At 42.3% G+C, this 21,907-nt stretch overlaps 1 protein-coding gene across 3 annotated transcripts in view; it reads right to left on the reverse strand.

Annotated features, from left to right (window-relative positions):
• LOC132837967 (calmodulin-binding transcription activator 1-like) overlaps positions 1 to 21,907 on the reverse strand; it is a 252,278-nt gene that overhangs the window by 172,773 nt on the left and 57,598 nt on the right. The gene's annotated exons all lie outside the window — the stretch shown is intronic.

Consider the following 21,907-nt stretch of genomic DNA (forward strand, 5'->3'; position numbering starts at 1 on the left):
CTGCTTCAGCTGCGAGTACACGAGCAGCAGGACCAAAGCAAACACAGGCGCCGAGAGGCGGTTAGCTCGACCGGAGACAGCTGATGAACGGAGAAGCTACTCGCTTGTTAGCTCTTGATTGGCCGCCACGCCCTCCTTCTGAAGTCGAGCCAAAACACAAAGCAACTTTTCAAATCCCGAATGCAGATGCACTCGGGCTAGGCTGTTTCTCTCTCGCCTTCCTTTTCGCTGATTGAAGTGTGTGTGTGTGTGTGTGTGTGTGTAAGGGGAGGCTGTATGCCTCAAGTGTCAGTTCTTGCTTCTATAACAGAACTGAATTGTGTTTATATTTTGATGTGTGCTACACATAATCTCGTCAAGGTAGGTGTTTCGATGTCTAATGAGCCTGCGTGTGTTAAGCTAACACGGCCGCGAAAAAGATCCGAGTGCAGCGTTCCGATCACTTGCATACGCTCGTGTGTCTTCCCATTTGGACCTAAATCTGTAACTCATTGTTCATATTACTATTGTTTTGTTTCGGTATATTTTCGTGCTAACCATTAGCTCTAATAAACGTTTACCCAGTAATGAGATAACATGCCGATATAACCGCATGCTTTACTTTAGACGGATCCGTAAATACAGAGAGAAGCAACACAGCTCAAGAACAGAACGAGGTAAATTATTAATACCTGCAAATCCATACACAGGAGAAAAAAAACGGAGACGCTAATCCATGAGCAAAGCGCATGCGATCTAAAAAAAAAAAAAAAAGGGAAGTCGAGAGATAACTTTCAAGCATGCTGTGTCTTTACTGTTATGCGTGTCATGATGTTAATCGGTGCTTTGAGCTAAAATAAGGTACCAGGTGGTGAACACAGTAACCTCCACAAGCATCTTTATTAAGGTCATTTTAATCTCCGTGCTAAGGACGCGCCGTTAACGAGAGAGACCTAGCAGGCTGGAAGAAAAAACAAACAAACAAACAAACAAACAACAACAAGAAGTATAAACAAGAAGTATAAACAATAATTAAAGCCTCATAAAACCCATAAAAGGTCATGCTATAATTTTACATTCAATGTCTTCCACTTAGTCCTTAGACTAACTGATCACGTGATGCTTTCAGGTTGCACGCTGGTTCTGGAAGGAGAGATTTTGGAGAGAATAAAGGGGAAGTTTTTTTCCTCCTCGTGCTACACACAACACTACTTGATAAAGAAAGAGCTCCTTTATTCTGTTTATCAATTAAACAGTGTATAATAATTTAGTTCTATGTCAAAATTCACCTTGTGTTTTGGTCTGAGTTTGGTAAAAAAAAATAAAATAAATAATAATAAAAAAAAAAGCTTTTCAGGCATCTTCCAGATCTCGGACTAAACCGTAGCTTCTGGCGTCTTCTTAGCTGTCCGTATTCCATCACTCTACTTATTCATGATTTTCTTCCTACCTCGAGTCAGCCTGGGCTCCCAGCGTGTCTCGAGACCGGTATGCATTTTTGATTAAGCGGCGTGTAATATTAATTGTGTTATGGTGTGCATGAATCTCTGTAAGCGCGCTGGTGCTCTGCAGGGCACGTCTAAATAAGGCTTGCTCTCGTCTGACTTATTCTCTTTTAACCTCCGCCTTGCTCGCTCTCCCCTTCTTTCCTAGCCTCAAGAGGCAGAGGAAGAGAAAGAAATATACCCCGTCCCACCCCAGCATGTGGCGTACTAGGGTTATTAGAGGGAAGCAAACAGAAAATAAAAGCAAATCATTGTCAGTGATGTACTATAATGTCTGCTCTCTATAGGGTGAGCTATGGCTTTACCCTTGCCAGGGGCTACACTGCTGCCTGCTGTATCAGTCTCTCAGCTGAGTTCATTAACACCAGCATACAGTGCTGCAAGAGTCAGTGGGAAAAGAAAGATATAGAAAAGATCTGGACATGCATGTGGAAGAGTGTATCTCAGTCAAAGGGATTAATGCATGTGCTCTACACTCAACATCTACTTTATTAGGAACACCTGCATATTAATTCTGTTATCTAATCGGCCAATCACGTGGCAGCAGCAGCGGCAGCAGCAGCGGCAGCAGCAGCGGCAGCAGCGGCAGCACGGTTCATAAAACCATGTGGATACAGATCAAGAAGTTAAAGTAGCATTAGAATGGTTGTTGGTTCCAGAAACCTGGGATTTTCACACAAAGATGCGTTGTGCAGAGAATCTGCAGGATGAGAGATCAGAGGACAACGATCAGCCTGGCCTGAGCTGTCAGGGAGTCTATAGTGACTCAAATCTAATCACTCTGTGAAACTGTGGTGAGCAGAAAAAGCATGAGGTGGATTAGATAGAGCAGCAGATGATCTCATCAGGTTCCTCTCCTGTCAACGTCTCCCAAACTGGACAGTTGAAGACTGGAAAAAGAGCCGGTGTTTTTTTTTCTGTTCAGTTCGGGTCATATATTTGATGTCTGTGTAAATATACAATACAGTATGTGTGACGTATGTGTGGTAAACTGTGTTGAGGGTTCAGAGGCTTGTACATCATTTACAGGGACCATTACCGGATTCCGCCAGGTTCAAATCCGAGCGCACGGCTTAACGACATCATAATTAACCACGTTACGCATATTTACATATATGCAAATACTCCGGTTCAACGGTGCCATTATTTCTACACATACAGTAATTGCTTCGTCTAAATGACTACGTAAAGCATTTTTCTTGGTTTTGATAAGCCATTGTCTTGAGATTAAATGAGGGAATAGAAGCTAATTGTTGCTTTTTTTTTGAATAATGAAAACCCCAGGAAACCGTCTTCGTTAAGACTTACAATGTTGGAACAGAATATTGGATGTTAAACTGACGGTAATTATCACATCGCTAATTTGTGTGTAAATTCCATCTAGATTCGATCCGGGGAGAAAAATAAAAATAACGTTTGATCCAGATTAGCAGATAATGCTACCGAGTTGTCAGGGAGAGACGTATCACAGCATCTGCGTTGAAAATACATTTTTATATTGCATCTATAAAAAAGTTTATTTTCATGTTTAAAAAAAAAAAACACAGAACTTATGGAAATTTAATAGATCTTTTCCGGTATACTAATGAACCGGAGCTGACAATTCAGTGGTCGCCATGAAGGCTCATGAAGATTTATTGCTGAGTACTGCTGGGCAATAACAGAAACTCTTTCTCTCTCTCTCTCTCTCTCTCTCTCTCTCTCTCTCTCTCTCTCTCTCTCTCTCTCTCTGTCTACCATCTGAATGATTCTCCAAACATTCTGCAGTACTGAAATCGTCATTTCATGCCTTTGACATGTTGGGTGTGCGTTTTGTGTGTGAGCAATATGGGAAGAAGAGAATGGGTCGAGACAGAAAGGAGATGAAGAGTGGAGGAAAAAAAGAGAGGGGTGGGGAAAAAACTGAAGAGAGAGAAAGAGAGATTGTCTAAACCTGCACTTTCTCTCACGGAACGAACGTCAGAGGAAGCGCTCAAGGTCAGGCCACCAGACACAAGGTTAAAGAAAATAGTGTGGAAGAAAGAAAGAGGAGGAGAGCAAGGAGATGAGACAGTGAGAGGGGAGACGGATGTATAGAGGGATAGAGACGGAGAGAAAGATAGGCAGAGAGTGTGGGAGAAAGAGAGAGAGAGAGAGAGAGAGAGAGAGAGAGAGAGAGAGAGAGAGAGAGAGAGAGAGAGAGAGAGAGAGAGAGAGAGAGAGAGAGAGAGAGAGAGAGAGAGAGAGAGAGAGAGACACAGAGAGAGAGAGAGAGAGATTTGTGATAATTGGGATAGAAAGAGAGAGAGTAAGAGAGAGAGAGAGAGAGAGAGAGAGAGAGACACACAGAGAGAGAGATACAGAGAGAGATTTGTGATAATTGGGATAGAAAGAGAGAGAGTAAGAGAGAGAGAGAGAGAGAGAGAGAGAGAGAGAGAGAGAGAGAGAGAGAGAGAGAGAGAGATACAGAGAGAGATTTGTGATAATTGGGATAGAAAGAGAGAGAGTAAGAGAGAGAGAGAGAGAGAGAGAGAGAGAGAGAGAGGAAACAGAGAAAGAGTGAAAGAAAGACAGACAAGGACAGACAGAGAGAGAAATGGAGAGATAAAGCAGACAGAATGATGTGAGCTGATAAACCTCAGTAAAGTCCTCATGTGGCAGAAGCAGAGGAACCATGAAGCCCAGCAGGACTTTAACACCTAATGAAAGGAGGTGAATGAAAAAAACAGAGAGTGAGAGAGAGAGAGAGAGAGAGAGAGAGAGAGAGAGAGAGAGAGAGAGAGAGAGAACAAGAGGAAGGAAATGTGCAGAAATAAAAGGGAGAGGGACAGAAAGAGAAGAGAGTGCAGATGAAATGGAAGATCCTCTCCTCTGGGAGTCTACTCTGGATGTGTCCTCTTAATTAGCTAAAGGTTTTCACTTGTTTCTGGTGCAACAAAATCTCATTTCAGTCAGTTAGTAAATAAGACAGCTGGAAGACCGCTTCATTATCACGGGATAATTGTAAAAAAATAAAAATAAATGATAGTTATAATAATCAAATATTGTGATAATATATTTGCTTGTCCTTAATTTAAAGGTGCCATCGTTTGAAAAGCAGAACTGGACTCATTTGATTCGATTAGATTTTCATGATAAGATTAGATGACAGGAATCTGGCAGGTATAAATAAAAAGCCGGACGTGACTGACTTGGGAACTGTGCACTTAGGAATATAATTTATTAGGATGAAAATAAAGGTTAATAAAAAAAGATAAAGAAGTGAGAAGGAGAGAGATGATGTAGTGGTGGTGGTGGTGGTGGTGGTGGTTTAGCAGACGGCATGGAGTAGTGAAATGCACTGAATAAATAAAAACAGTGAGTGATTTGCACAGCAGAACAGCGTGGATCGCCTGAGCACCTCCTACACTTCCTGCACTCTCCCCTGTGAACTATAACACAAAACAATTTACTATTCAGCCTCAACCTTTCTCCTTCACTCCATCCCTGAAATACCTGAGAGAATATACAAATCTCTCCACAGCATCCGCAATATCCATAAGTGTGTGTGTGTGTGTGTGTGTGTTTATGTGTTTTCTCTTCAAGCTCTAACACACCCACTGCAAAGTGCAGTAAGAGCAGCAAACTTGACTCAAAGTCACTTTTCATGATCCATAGACACACACACACACACACACACACACATACACACACACGCGCACGAACACGCCGGTGCGTTGTGGCTCGCTAGTGTCGCTGTTTTGAATCCCTCAGTCGTCACGACGCTCATCTCTAAGTTTACTCGAGAAGTTTTTCCTCCCTCTTTTTTTCCAACAACATTTTTTTGACCCCGCTGACTTCAACCCTTGCGAGAGGAATACAATGCAGAAAAATCTCCCGCAAGAATAATGAATAATAATTTATTTTTGACAGCATTTGCATCTCTGTCTTGCCTCATTGTCTCTTTTCCCAATAGAAAAAAACTCATCTCGCGTCTGACATCATTTCTTTCTTTTATTTCATTTTATTTCCTTTTATTATTCACGTGATTCGCAGGTTTTCTGTGCATTTTTGAAAGTCCTTCTCCAGAACTACATGGCCCAGTTACGTAAATGCCTCCTTCCTTATCCAGGACAAACACCGACCACGCGCGCCCCGCCGGGTCTCCTTTGGTTCCTGTAATCGCTCGGAGGCTCTCCTGTTTGTGCTGAGTCAGCCAGTCCCACACAGAGGTGCTCATCGTCTCCTTCACCCGAGAACCACTTCAAAACTTTCATGTTATAGATCCCACACGTATTTAAAACTTACATTCAGGTGGATATTTATGTGCATACATTTCTTAGATGGAAGTATGGGTGTTACGGTGTCACGGTTTAGTCCCGGCGGATGATCGGACGCTTTCCTCACCCCGTAACTACGGATTAAAAATGCGCTGCAGTCTGTTACTGTTTATTTCGAGCCGATCTGTGACGCTGCCGCCACCTGTTCCTAACTTTATTACACGAGATGGCTATAAGGCTCGGGATATAGCGCTGAAGCAAATAGATGAACTAAATTATACTTTATTTTTGGCTAAGAAAGCGCTTCACACTGCCGAGCTAGTTAGATTGTTAACGTGCTGCTTTTCCTCTCTTTCGGCTTATATGATAAACACGACGAGACGTGATAAAGATTTTACAGAAGCATCCTTAAAAAATGCAAATAATTAGGGGATTCTATTCATATCTTGTCCTTTTTAATTATATACACAACAGTACAAACACTCATAAAATATTTTCCTTTTAAAGGTGCGGTGCACGACGTTTGAAAAATGCTTCAGAAAACCGAGTCGGGCCAACAAACAAAACAAACGTGTAGCCAATGAGCAGAAAGGGGCGTGTCTTGTCAATATGCGGCGGAGAGAGTGTTCAGTGCGCATGTCTGACATTAGCCTCTGCCGTTACCTCTGCCTCGGGTTCTAGGTATTGAACGTCGTCTTTCGTGTGAAACGGAGATAAACCTTTCACGGTACAACACACAGTACTACAAAAGCACATTTGTATTACCATAGTATTACTCATTGTGTTCATTTATTGATAAAAAATACCCCCTCGGCCAGCTGCCCCAGCAGTTTCCGCCATATGTTGCCTGGGTTGTGTATGTATGTGTGGGGGCGGAGCTATCAAAGTGATTTGTTTAAGTGATTTTAGATGTCAACAATGGCTTTCAAACATCGTGCACCGCACCTTTAATTTTCACATAGGACACTAAAAAAGTTTACATAGGAAGTTATTAGATGGGATTTTCTTCGGTTGTATTGGAATAGAAAAGAAAGAATTGAAAGTATTTGTATAAATCTGACTGGTGTGTGTTCAGTTTTCAGTTATAAATTCATTCTTTTTGCTTTCAGATGGTAAAATTGTCCTGTGAAGGACTGAAAAATCACTAATAAACGTATGTGAGCAATAAGAAATGTGCAACCTGTTCCAACATCTGATGTCCAGACCTGAAGGTTAGAAATATATATAGGTTATATATATATATATATATATATATATATATATATATATATATATATAAATATATATATATATTAACTAGTAAATGGTAGTAAATCCATTTTCTTTAAAGCTGAGGTGTCAGATTATTTTCAGTTATGTGGGATGTTTGCCAGAATTCAGCTGCAGCGACATCTGGTGGGTTTCCCCAAACCTCCGCACGTACCATTTTGCTCTTTAAAAAAAAAAGAAAGAAAGAATGCTGCGTAGGAATTCTTAATCTCTTTTCTCTCTGCTTATTCAGCCTCTTTGCCATCCCATACTTGGTGCTTTCGTTACATGAACTCATTACACAACGTCCTCGCTCTAACGTTTCCAGCTAAATGTCTCTTTCCTTTCCTCTTCCATGCCGACTCGTAGGCCTTCTGGAGAGCCAGGTGCTATTACTGCTCATTCCTTCTCTCTCTCTAAGCCCTCGCGTTTTGGTTTAATGGTCCAGCTTGCTTGTGTCACTGGTTCTCCCTCTGGACAGTTCACACATGGACACACACACACACACACACACACAACAAAGCTGGATGCTAGAATCGAATCCACCATTTAATAGCACCAATCTGACATGAGATGAAACAAAAAGTCTGCCTTTCTCTAAACCCCATCATTCCCCCTTCCTCTCCCTGATGCTCTGTAATGGAAGAGCGCTAACCCAATTAGCTACATGGGACCGATGCACGGCTAAAGGCTAAAGCGACAGTGGCGAGCATGTTAACGTCAGAAAAGGCCCTGTGAGACATGGCTGTCTCAGACCTCAAGCTTACTTGCAATTTTTTAAGAGTGTCATGGCAGCCGTGCTTCATTTATCTGGATCGCTGTCCCTCCTACGTAACTTTAAACAAATAATCGTTGACCACAAGGTTGCAAAGGGAGTGGTGTATATTCAGCTCTCCTTTTGACAGACAAATGAGGAGATATAATCAGGAAAGAGAGAGAGAGAGAGAGAGAGAGAGAGAGAGAGAGAAGCCATGGTGGCAGGTGACCTTTAGCTGAAGAGGTCATCTCTCTCTTACATGTCTGTCTCTCTGTAGTCCGTCTGGAGTTGTGTGGATCGCTGTAACGTAACCGCCTCGTTTCGTGCGCTGTTTGTCAGTTTTCAATAACGCTCTGCGCCGTGCGAGATCCCAGTGTATATCTGCTGTTTATGAGAACCTCGCTCTCAAGTGACTCACCCCCTCTCACACCTCCGAAAAAAAAAAGCAATAGTCTCCAGACTTCATATTTAATCCACCCTCCCCTAGTCCTCTCTAATCATAAATCTAAGTCACAGAGCACAGTGGGCCGACACCACTAATTGATATTGCTTTCACTGCAGTATAAAGCTCATCTTGGCAGGGTGCTCCAGAGCTAGACATCATGGCAAGCTCGGGCCTTTTTGTAAAGAAAAAAAAAAAAAAAACCCGGGATGGAGACGGCAGGTGTGTCATTACTGCTGCTAAAAGGTATTCGTTAATTATGCTCTAAAATCTGGACTGAACAAACGCCAGTGGAAAGAAGGACCACAACTTCCTTTAGCACCTCGCAGATCTCTGCCGTCGGACATATTAATAATAAAGGCGCTTTCATAGAAATGAAACAAAGAAAACGCCTCATTGCCTAGAAATTCGAGTTCAGCAAGTGACAGCAGATCAAAATGGCTGCTCGCGGCATCTTATCTTATCAGCCGTATCTTATACTGTCTATACAACGGTCTGCTTTAGATCGATCAACACACAGTGACTGAGGAATACGTGCCTGACTCATCACACTTAACTAGCTAGTTTGTTTGTTTTATTTTCACTTTGTAGTGCAAGCGGGTCACAAACGAGCTCAGAATTCCCGTTAGGTCAAATGGAGAAAGAAAGAAAGAAAGAAAGAAAGTAGGATTCGTGTTCATGCAAAGCTCAGACCTGCAAAACCTGATAAGGAATAACGCATAGTCTCGCTAAGTGGGGACTCGTCTAAACGCTCGTCCGATGTCCCTTGCAGAAACTGATATGGTTTTATACGGGCATCGTTTTTCACTATAATTTACCTTTCGTCTGTAAAGCTATTTGGTTTAAAAGCTTTACTAAATATAGCTAGCTGATGTTAGCCACAATTTAAACGTGTTCATTTTAACTCAAAACTCTCTTTGCAGAAACACTTGTAGGCGCATCCAAGGTTTGAGCTAATAATATCAGGGCTGTCAAGTGTCACGCATTTCGCATTTTCTCACGTTCTCTCGCCACACAGTGTATTTCTCACGCAGAAAAACTTTTTGACTGTTTATCATATATTTAATAAGCCGCAGCGCCCAAAATGTATCAGTCCGCACCGCTGTCTCTATGGAACCGGGCAGGAATCAAGCGCGTCTCCTCTGGAGCTCTTAGTCGAGTCTGACACTTATCAGCCAATCAAAAAAAGAGGCTACACAACAGCCAATCAGAAAATAGCACTATTGTATATGGGTAAGATTTAAAAGAGGCTACACAACAGCCAATCAGAAAATAGCACTATTGTATATGGGTAAGATTTAACGCAACAACCAATTAGAGAGGCTATTTTCGATGATCGGTTTAAACAAAACCTCAACACGAATCAGCTTGTCTCTGGACGGGACATTGTCCTCAAGCATGACCCTAAAAATGGCTGTTGCAGGGGGGTTGGAGATGTCACGCTTGCCTGTCTTCAAAACTTAAGAGCCCTGTAATATCAAAGAAAGAGTTTAAAAACGCTAAGCAATCAGAGTCGTATGTTGATTGGACACGGTGCTATTTTTACTGCAGAGAGGAAGAAGAAGATTTTTCGAGTACTCCGACGGCAAAATGTGGAGCTTCTACACAGAACCTGAGAAAGTTGTTTACGGCGCTAGTTAAATCTATTTAGAACGACTACGAATGCGGCGCTATTTATTCAGTAGGAATATCCGAGTGGCTTTTGTTAATTGTTTATTAATCGCAGTTCACGAAACGTAAACGCATAATAAGCGGAAACGATCACTTCTCTGACCGTGTCAGTCGTGTCTGCACAAACCTCTAGCTTGGGCCAGAGATAAGGCGGCGCTGCCGTCCTGATCATATAACTATAACATAAGTAAATAATAAATAAATAAAAAAACAGATGTCCCAGCACAGGTTTTTGTCAACCTGAATGTGAATGTGTTAGGGAAGTGAAGTGGGTGGCTGCCTGTATTATATAAGTGAGAAGAGCCTAAAGGTTCATGCTTACAACAAGGGAAAAACAGTGAGTTGCAGAAATGTCTGCAGGCAGAATGAGAAGGTTTGCTAGCTTTCAGTAACAGCAGGATGCCGCTGTGTCTCCCCCGACCCATCCCTGCGTTAAGCTCTGACAGAAATAAACAGTCAGCGCATCTTTTAATAGTCCTGACACATAAACGCTCATACCAATAATGCCTTCTTAAATGTTTATATCCATGTCAAGGATAACACACACACACACACACACACACACACACACACCCTCCCCCAGCCCCAACTCGAACCTCTCCGCTCTCTTCAGGCGCTAATTAATTACTGTAATGATTTTACATTTTTTTAAAGCAGGGAAGAAAGAAGAAAAAAGCTCTCAGTAGAAGCTGCCCATTACAGCCAATGTAGTTATTGACCTTCTTCCTTTTGTAAAGATGCCTTATTATCTATGTAACAAGCGAAAGTCACAACATTCTCATCAGAGGCAAACAATTTTAAACAAAAGATAACCTCATGACTTGCTAAGCTTTGAATAAGACAGGGAAAGAAGCCACTTACAGTAAGATGAATGTTAAGTATGACGTTAGGCTGAACGTCTCTGATCGTCTTAGCGAGAAAGTCCGATACGATATATTTTCAGCCTTGCTGCTTGGAAGTTCGTTTAATCGTTCTAAATTCATCACGACACTTTATTTTGGCTTTATTTTGTTCCTGCTAGCGATGCTACAGTACAAAGTCCGAGCTTTGGATTTCGTGTCGCTAACCGATCGAACATTCCGAGGAACATTTCCCGTTATTAATGTAAAGCTAGGCTTAAAAAACTGCAAGCTTTAGCAGTCAAGCTGAATTTTGCAATTTATTTAAAGAAGAAATGATTAAAAGACGCTGGAGCATGACTGACGTTCGCATATCCCGGTCATTCCTGAGGTAGCTAATGAAAACTGCCTGGAATAAGCATTCGCAGCTTCAGAGCTGACGTGACAATATCATTTTGGTGATATTTTGGTTAGAAGAGAATCGCACTAGGGTAAACTGTACGTACATATCACCGCCGGTCACAGGAATAACTACCATGGTCTCGGAGTGTGACGTACGCTCGGGATAATGACCTAGTTTTGACACCAAACTGTAAATCTACAAAAAAAAAAAAAAAAAAAAAAGATTAATTCAATTCGTCCTCTGTTGGGTAAGAGAAATCCCTGGAGGCCATGCTAACCGTTTCCTAGATCCGCTGTGCTTTAAAGCTCGAGATCTCTAATTGCTCCAAAAAGTAAGCTGGGACTGTTTCAGAGCTCTCTGTGTTTCAGAGCAGAACCCACACCCGGACAGGACGCACCCTCGCTTTAGCGAATAATCATGGAAATTAGATGACAGCTGCATGTAATTAATCCACACGCCAAGCTATGAGACACAGGTTTCTGTACACAGAGATGTCTCCTGCTGTTTATGACTTTTTGGTGTATAATGGAGGTCTTTGGTAGGAGAAGGAGAAACTGAAAGAGCAAATGGATGGCTTGTTATTGCATCAATGTGCCTGGCAGGTCTGTGGTAACACTTCACCGAGGGGTCTTTCGTTCTCGTTTCGATCCGTTTAACAGAACAGCGAGGTGCACGCATGCACCGTCTTTCTCTTCCTCTTTCAGGCTGGTGCTGTGTGATGACGGTTAATGCCCGCATTCATAACAAATTGCTGCTGTTATGGAGAAAATGCATAAGGAAGTGCCCTCCGGCACATGGCTAGGGTCAGCTGTTCCCTAGATACGGAGCAGACTTCAGTGTTTCCATAACAACTCCATGTTGCCATGAACACCTTGTGAGCAACTAATTAGGCACACTTGTTTAGCTCGGTAATCGTTTCAGCCGGGATTATTTTTAAAATGCAATATTTTCTTAATTACATGTCACTAATTTTAGATTATACATTCACGCTCTTCCTCTGTACCTGACTATTTAGTCTAATTAAACTAAACAGCATGTAAATGTGACACGGTAATTAGCAAAACGCTCTAACGAGTAACAAAGCAATAAGACCCTAGAGGCGATCGTGTCCTTTTGGTGCTGAAAAGCTAAGATAGTAGTCGTGTACTATAATAACCAGCCGCGCGTTCGGCTCAGCTCGCGTCCGCTTTATTCTAGCGCGAGTGCCCAAAGTGTGCTTGTCCTGTTGGAATTTACAAGGATTTTTGGTGCTTACAGACTACATCAGGCATGACAACTGCTAGATAGATAGAAAAGGAGTCGGAGGAATTTCAGGACTACAGACAGGCTGGAACAGTGGGAATTTGTGGTATGCAAAGAAAACACTGCAATGCCACGGAGGCCTACTGTCAAAACACACGGGGATATTCAAATGAGCCAAAATGACTGCTGTGCTGAAAGAAGACACCGTGTGCCACTGTGTGAGGCCCTGAGCTGACTATAAAGCAATGCAAACAGTGGAGGGAGGCAGGGAGGGAGCGAGCGAGGGAGGGAGGGAAGGAGACCAGAAGGAGCGTGGCGATGATCAGGAAACTTCTGTTAGCAGACAAAAATGAGTGTCTGCATTCTGTTGAGTCCTACATGGCTGGAGGGAGAGTGACAGTCTTGTGAGAAAGCATCATGCTCTCTGAACTAAATGAGATTGGGGCACACAGCTGGTGCAGTCTTTTTCTCTTCCTCTGCCTATTTCTCTTACTCAGCCAAGACCTTTTCTCAAAGTGAATTCTCCATGGTCTCGGCTCTGACTTCAAAAAGGCATACGCTCATATACCCTCACAACACAAACGGCAGGTTGAGTGATGAGGCATGATGCGCTACAACCCCAGAGGCAGGGTCAGATTTATACCACAACAATTACAGGGTTTCGTTTACTGATGAAAGACGTCATGCATTTTAGCGGTTTATATTTAAGATTCGGTGTAACATCCAAGACACAAGTTCCTGTTGTCACTGTGTGGCCATGATCTCTCTCTCTCTCTCTCTCTCTCTCTCTCTCTCTAGCTTATCCTTCCTGAAATGTTAAATAAACATCTCAATAATAAAAAAAAAAATTCTACCCAATCAGACTTGAGAGTTCAACTGCTCTGTGACAGAAATGACTTTATCTCACAGAGATTTTGGAGGTCGAATATGATTGGTCAGAAGGTGTCGATTAATTTACTAGAACGGCAGATCTGACAAAAGAACGGCTGCAAATTAACGTTAAATTTTATATTAACGCGCTTGTTCTAATACGTTATTGTTTCTATAGCAACAAGAAAAGACTGTATGGTGATATTAAGCTGCTTATTTTATATTTGTTAAAAGAGTCCCCTAAGTCAAAACGTAGCGGTCTAGCAGTCGGTAACCTTGAAAGTCTTCAGGCCCGATGTACTTTAAGCATTTTTTTGCTGTTATTAACTTCAAAAGAGAGAGAAAAATAAATCAGGAATTAACCTTGTTCCATAACAGTGAATGCAACTATAAATGGATAAAAAGTAAGACGTGTCATTCTCACTCACACTCACTCATTTTCTACCGCTTCTCCGAACTACCTCGGGTCACGGGGAGCCTGTGCCTATCTCAGGCGTCATCGGGCATCAAGGCAGGATACACCCTGGATGGAGTGCCAACCCATCGCAGGGCACACACACACACTCTCATTCACTCACGCAATCACACACTACGGACAATTTTCCAGAGATGCCAATCAACCTACCATGCATGTCTTTGGACCGGGGGAGGAAACCGGAGTACCCGGAGGAAACCCCCGAGGCACGGGGAGAACATGCAAACTCCATACACACAAGGTGGAGGTGGGAATCAAACCCCCAACCCTGGAGGTGTGAGGCGAACGTGCTAACCACTAAGCCACCGTGCCCCCCTACGTGTCATTCTATAGATAAAAAATTGTAAGCTCTGAAAAATCACTGTACTACAACAGAAATAAAATACCGCTGTTACAGACTCGAGGTGGTAACGGTAACTTTTCCTATCACGGCACGTCTCCTTGTGGTTTACGCCTTACATAATAAATAAAATACGGCTGACCGGATTGTGCATAAATTCCGGCAGTTGTAGGATTGGATTTAGTTCCTATTTAACAGGAACGCTGCTATCACTTAAAGAGTCTGAGTCTGGGTAATGCATTACGATGACGACTCGGCGCAGGGAAGTACTGTTTGATAACAACATCTCTTGCTCTTAAAACATTTTTCCTGCCAAGACCAACACATCGCTCGCTATAAACGCTTGGAGTGTGCTGAGATTTTGCTGAAGATGGATATTCGGCGCCGTCCGCAGTATCGCGGATACAACGGAGTCAAACGCCCCTGGAATGTTTTGTCAATGTCGACTACTTTGCCAAGTGAAACAGCAGCCCAGGTGATTGCCTCGTGCATCATGAATAAGTTATTGAGAGGTTTCTGTGGTGATAAGGTTCACTGAAGCCTTGTGGACTGTGCGATAGCTCATGCTAAACTGCTGCCAATGACGAATGGTTCCGGGCTCGGATAGCTTTGTCAGTGTCATAGCCACTCACCCTTGCTGGTCCTCTCACACACTGGCCTGGGAGTCAGCGAGCGTGCAGAGGAGCACGTGCCTTCAAAGTCAGCCGAGGAACCGGTTACAAAAACAGCTATGAGAATCATGAAGTTAAAAACAAACGACAGGAAGTTAAAAACAAAAATATACAATTATGCAAATTAGAACCGAAGAATCTGAAGTGTACAAAGAAACTTTTCCTTTAAGAAGCCATCTCTGAAATATGGTCCGTTCTGACAGATAATGTCAGCCCATTTTCCTGACTTTTTTCTGAAGATAATCAGCCATACCTAATTGCCAACATCTGATGCCATGTTGTCAATTACCAATGAGCTAATTAAAAAAATAATTGTCGCTTATGCTGTTTGTGCCGACGATCAAAGTTGCTCAAGGTCACATGCGCATGTCCTTGGCTTTAGTATTTTAGTAATAGCAATAGTTTGCAGGCATTTTGTGCATTCTTGCATACAGGGGAGTGATGAATGCACAGAATACCTACAAATTATTATAAAGATTATAAAGAAAAGTTAATTCAGCTACAGAATTTTCTGATTTACCGTGTGCCACTTACTCTCCACACTTGTTTTCTTTCACAGTGCTACTACAAATCATTTGCTGAAGGTGTTTTTATTCTACTCCAACAAATTTCCCACTCTAGAGAGCTTGAGAACCCTGACAGGCACTTGGCAACTGGATCAGCCTCAAGGACATTAAGGGCACTTCTTTCAGGCTCTCAAAGAGCGCTATAGACTCCTGGATTTCCGAGTGCCCGCTGCACGCCTGTCGAGCTGCGACGTCGTAGATGGCCGCGGTTTAGCCGCCGCGATGAGTGAACTTAAATACGGTAATTGGCGAAGTTAAGAACACGTTAAGAATGAGTGGCTAATTAAAGCCTCAACAAGCTACCGGTAAACCCTCGGCCTGTTTGAGGATTCCCAGCACGTCACTAATATGGGCGAAAGGTATAAACAAACAGCAATCTGGTTGTTCAGCTCTTCTTGCCTAATTACAAGGATCCAATTAGGGAACAACATCCTGGAGCCAGTAATGCAATTTACAACAGGCTATAGATAAATCAGCTTTTGCTGGTCATTTAAAAGCTCTTTTTTTTTTAGTGTGAATATTGTAATCTATGCAATCAATATGCATGACGAATGAATATCTTTTGACGATGAGCAAAATCCCTCACGTGACTCGATTTGTTCGATCATAAACCGCATTTTAGGATTCTGGTTTCTGTCTTGAAGCTCAATTCCTGTTAGACTCATAATTTCAACTCGTATGTGGAAGAGATTTCATAATAAAATGGATAAATTAGTATGAGGATATTACATTTCACACTTTCTGCTCTAGAACAAGATCAGTAAGAGAGTGATGCATATTGGCATGAATTTTATTATTATACCATGACACCACGGTTATGATAATGTTCCAGTACCGACAGCAGATACCACATGATACTGTAGTTCAAGCCTAGCATACTCTGTCAAATTTCATGAGTAATAGCGATGATCAAAGCAGCACACATACTGCATACTGTGTTATGGGAAAATATCAAGAGGAGGAACTACAGCACCTTTTTAAAAATAACCTAATTAGTAACCAAATAAAACATTGTAAACATGGCTAACAGACGATGGTACAGTACGTCGATCCCGATCATCAGGGTTGTCCACGCAGGGGATTCGCGCATTACAAAAACAATAATATACTTTATTACTCCTTACTCGATCCAAGCCAATGCAAATAATGTACCTGGTAGGATTTACAGAATTAGCCTAGCGTAATGCACAGGGAAACATAATCAGAAGGGAGCTAAATAATAACTTCCAGATTGATTAATACTACTCATGTGTTACTCATTTCAGTAACGGCGTCTACCAAAAGCCGTGTGCTCGTACCGGTTTGGAAAGCAAATGTGTAGCTGCGTCCCTGTTTAATACGAGTCTGCCGTTATCTTTGACTCCGCCGTCCTGCACGTCCCTGACAAACCAGCAGAAATAAGAATCGAAATATATTTCCAGCACTCTGCAACTTCGGTTTCGCCAAAAAAAAAACAAACAAACAAACAAACAAAAAAAAGTGCACAAGCTGACTTCTCCCCAGCCAGTTAACCAAGATCTCTCAAATGACAGAAGCCTGTCCAGGAGCAAGCATCTTAAATTCGGTAATTTCCGAATGCCGGCTGCCAAACACAACAGGGTTGTTTTTTCTTCTTTCTTTTTTTTTTTTTTTTTTTTCCGGGGCCTCGGGCAGGCACGAGTTTCTCATTTCTTTAACTCCAGTCTGATCACAGTATAGACGTTTGGCAGTCTGTGAATATCCAGACAAAAGAGATGATTTGCCTGCAACAAAACCCAACACGAGCACTTGCCTGGGCATCCATAAAGAGCCAGGCTGTTACTGCTTGATGGTGTTAAAATAGTGACTCATGAGAGACTTTTGTTGTCTAATTGTGTGCGCTGTCTGGGTTTCATTTGACTTTGTAATTACAGCCATTGGTCTTTTTTTAATCGTATTTTCTGCATCTGCAGTTTTACGCAATGGCATGGTTTTTGATGTCTTGCTTGTTTTTTTTGTTTTTCAGCATTGCAGAAGACTATTTGATATTCACTAGTCGATTCGTGTGCATTATTTTTCCTCGGTGGCTGCCAAGACATGAAACGATAATGTCACACCCGGAGCCGCAGTGACCAATCCGCTAGGTTGCCACGGAGGCATGTGGAATGCATTTATGAGCTTTGTTAGCATCCAATAAAGTCACCTATTTAAACACACACAAAGAGGAGCAGTGTAATTTCTCTCAGCATAAAGTCCAAACTACAGAACCAGCCATCAAAAATTAATGAAGTCAATTACAAAATGAACATAATCTTCTGATGCCACGCCAGGAGGTCTGAAAGCAGCACGGTCCATATCGATTTTTGGAACCATTCGTGATCGAATATTCCAGTTTGATACGATATGATTCTCTTGAATGCTAAACGAACACTTTCGACGAATTTAAAACGAATTTGGATGTAATGCATGGAGCTTCAAAGCGGGACACACCCATGGCAGCCATTTGAGGAATGGTTCCAAACAGAAATGATGAAAGCCATGACTTTAAAGAGCCCTTCAAAAGGTTTTCTCAGGGAATACCTGATGGACATAGATTATTTGTGCAAAATAAATAAATAAATAAATAAATAACGTCTCCAGAGTGTCATGCTCTCTGAGTGGGAGGGATAGCGTGCTCCCTGTCCTGTCGATCACAGCAACACTAGCCAATCATAGCGTCTGTGAGATCGTCTATAAAGAAGAGGGCAATCTGTGAGCAACGTTTTAAAAAGGTACGCTTGACTGGTCTCAAAAGAAGCATGTCGAAAGCATTAGCCTTCGACCTCCTCGGTTGGTAGCAGGTAACATACCAACAGTGGGTGTTTTTATGGCACCTTAAAATCAATTTTAAAATAGAATAAATCCGATAAACAAAGTGGTGTGGCGAATGAGCTCGCTGCTATAGACTATGTTTTAATCGTTAGTTCGGGTTTGGGGGGGCACGGTGGCTTAGTGGTTAGCACGTTCGTCTCACACCACCAGGGTCGGGGTTCGATTCCCGCCTCCGCCTTGTGTGTGTGGAGTTTGCATGTTCTCCCCGTGCCTCGGGGGTTTCCTCCGGGTACTCCGGTTTCCTCCCCCGGTCCAAAGACATGCATGGTAGGTTGATTGGCATCTCTGGAAAATTGTCCGTAGTGTGTGATTGCAAGAGTGAATGAGAGTGTGTGTGTGTGTGTGCCCTGTGATGGGTTGGCACTCCGTCCAGGGCGTATCCTGCCTTGATGCCCGATGACGCCTGAGACGCACAGGCTCCCTGTGACCCGAGGTAGTTTGGATAAGCGGTAGAAAATGAGTGAGAGTGAGAGTGAGTTCAGGTTTGTGCGCTTGTGTTTGTTTGCTTCTACAAATGTACAAAATCAGACTAATTAAACAGCAACTCATGGATGAAATTGGTGGCACTGAGGTAAGGATCTAGATACACAGTGTGTATTATTAAATTAATTATCATTTTCATTTAGATTGTGCGGCAACAAAACAGCGGCTTTACAAAAACGCCGTTCAGGTGCACTCCAATCGCCCACTACACTCGTGCTTTAGTGCGAAGGGTGGAGCATTTGTTGAAATTGAGCATTGTCAGGATGGCTTCGTAATGAACCACATCCCGAAAGTGCCACCTGTTCGACGGGAACGTGTTCCTGTTAAGGGCCTTCCTGCTAATGAAACAGGCCTTAAAAGTGCTAAACAGGAACAACTGCTTATCCTGCAAAACTGCTGCTAGATGGAGCGTAAAGTGCACACACTTTCCATGACACTACAGTAATGAGGTTTTATATTGGCCCAACCCTCTCTCCTTCTGTTCACAGCTGCACTAGCAACGCTCTCTCTCTCTCTTTTTATATTTCATCACCACTCGTTTTTCCATCAGTTTGCATATTTTCATCCAAACATGCTAAACGAAACCTTAAAAAAAAAAACTGTCAGTCAAAGCGCTGTTGACTGAATTTTAATTAGAACCCAAAAGACAAGGTGGATCCACGCAAAGGAAAGTTTCTAATGAAAATATCTTACACGAACACATGAAAATAAAAGCTTTCATGTTCTTTTGCTAAGATAAAAAAAAAAAATGAAAGCGGGGGGCACGGTGGCTTAGTGGTTAGCACGTTCGCCTCAGACCTCCAGGGTTTGGGGTTCAATTCCCGCCTCCGCCTTGTGTGTGTGGAGTTTGCATGTTCTCCCCGTGCCTCAGGGGTTTCCTCCGGGTACTCCGGTTTCCTCCCCCGGTCCAAAGACATGCATGGTAGGTTGATTGGCATCTCTGGAAAATTGTCCGTAGTGTGTGATTGCGTGAGTGAATGAGAGAGTGTGTGTGTGCCCTGCGATGGGTTGGCACTCCGTCCAGGGTGTATCCTGCCTCAATGCCCGATGACGCCTGAGATAGGCACAGGCTCACCGTGACCCGAGGTAGTTCGGATAAGCGGTAGAAGACGAGTGAGTGAGAGTGAGTAAAGCAGGAAGTTGAGAAAATGAACCGGAGCGTACAGTAGTTTGTAATTCTACCTTCAAGTACTGGATTTAAAATAAATAAATAAATAAAATAAAATAAAATAAATAAAAAATTCTGTATAAATAAATCTTTTGCCTGGTATATTTGATAAAACTGCGTTAGATATTGCTTGGGTTACCTCTGTATCATAAACTGGTTTTTATATTATCCTTCCACTCTGAAAATGAGAAGTCAAAACTGGAATCGATACGACTGTAGCTGGGAGATGAGATTAAATGCAGCACAAACTGATTAGCTGGTTTCAGTTCACTCAGCGTTTTGGAGATTCAGCCAGCACTCTCTCTCTCTCTCTCTCTCTCTCTCTCTCTCTCTCTACGTGCAGCTGTCACTTCCATCCTTCCAGTAGGAACAGATAATCGACTTCGTTTCCTTCCCTTTTGTATCCGACGTGCTCTTATTGGTCGTCTTGTTCTACTCTTCATGCTGCTTAAAACAAATCACTTTTAATATCTATAAAATAATCTTGGACCGTGCTGGTTTAATAGTTTGTGAGAAATAAGGAATGAAACGTCGATTAAATATTTAACGAAATGGTCTTATTGCTTGCTTGTTTTGTTCTCGTGATCGTTGGTTGAACTTTAGTTTTAAAGCCACCTGCTCGAGATCACCGACGTAAAGAAAATTCTCTGAATCCATAAATGTGGTGGTGTAGTAAAAACTCCGAGGTACAGTAAGTGTAGGCGTTGAGGTTTAGACGCAAATTTTCTGTACTCGATTTGCTCGGTGTTTCGTTTGACGAGTCGGTAAACTGTGCTTACGATACTGGAAATTCGCTTTGATCATAAACATGCGGTAAAAAGTGAATTTCAAATGCACTTGGCAGCTGTGTATGTCCTTAAAAAAGAAAAACAATCTGTCAGAGAGGCAAATTTGCTATGCGTAGGTCAGTCAGCACTATTTATGAAGCTTATTAAGGGAAAAAATTTTTTTTTTTTTTTTTTTTTTTTTTTTAGTTTTTTTTATTAGTTTTCCTGTAGGATGTAAATAGATGTCAGTTACTAAGCAGCATGTTTGCTGTAATAGAGCAAACGTACATTATCATCTGCTAGTTTAGTCTTTTCTCTACGTACAGTATAACGCTTGACGTAAGCCGTCGTCTCCTATAGTGTGGAATAAACGTAGTTTTATTATTATAACAGTTTAGAAACTATTTCCATTTAAATAAAGTTAGAATGAACGCATGTTCCGTCACGTCCATAAATCTTACAGTAACCTACAGTAGGTTTTCTAAACAAGTGTTTTATTAAGGGTGAGTTTCTGTGAGACTGTACGTTACAGACCCCTGACTGAGACAGACCAGTCGCTTTGACGTCAGTGAAACTGCTGCAGGAGACTACGGTGATTTGTAAGAGCAGAGTCAGACTTTGTTTTCTACAATGTCATGGTGTGCTGCTGGGCATCAGAATCGGAAAAGCGTTCAAAATCGCTTTTACTTTCGAACCGGACGACTTTCTGTGCCAACGTAAGAGGACGTGTCCTCACTGACGCGTTTAGCTAGCGAACGGAATTTGTTGGGCTTTCGGTTACATGACATCCTCGATGCTAGCACGTCTGGTCGTTTCGATTCTTCTCTCTGATTAGAAGCGAACAGTGTCAGGTGGTGGCCGGTCAGATATTCTATAACCATGTTGTGTGTACAACTCTGTGGTATCTTATAGACAGTGTTAGTAGCAACGCAAATTTACATATGTGCGTCTTGTGTTATGAATCTAATAAACTGATCCGGATTGTTTTTTTATACTTTTATTTAAAAAAAATAAATAAATAAAAAATAAAAAGTATCCAATGTTTCTCGATTCAATCTTTTGTTTACCCCAAAATCTTAATATAGGGTGTTCAAAAACTTTTGCCTGGTCCTAACTGGTACTGGAATGTTAACTTATTTTCCTAGCAGATCCACAAACTTGGGGGGTACGGTGGCTTAGTGTCTTAGTGGTTAGCACGTTCGCCTCACACCTCCAGGGTTGGGGGTTCGATTCCCGCCTCCGCCTTGTGTGTGTGGAGGCATGTTCTCCCCGTGCCTCGGGGGTTTCCTCCGGGTACTCCGGTTTCCTCCCCCGGTCCAAAGACATGCATGGTAGGTTGATTGGCATCTCTGGAAAATTGTCCGTAGTGTGTGATTATGTGAGTGAATGAGAGTGTGTGTGTGTGCCCTGTGAT

This window comes from Tachysurus vachellii, chromosome 22, assembly GCF_030014155.1.
Source record: "Tachysurus vachellii isolate PV-2020 chromosome 22, HZAU_Pvac_v1, whole genome shotgun sequence".
Lineage (NCBI taxonomy): Eukaryota > Metazoa > Chordata > Actinopteri > Siluriformes > Bagridae > Tachysurus > Tachysurus vachellii.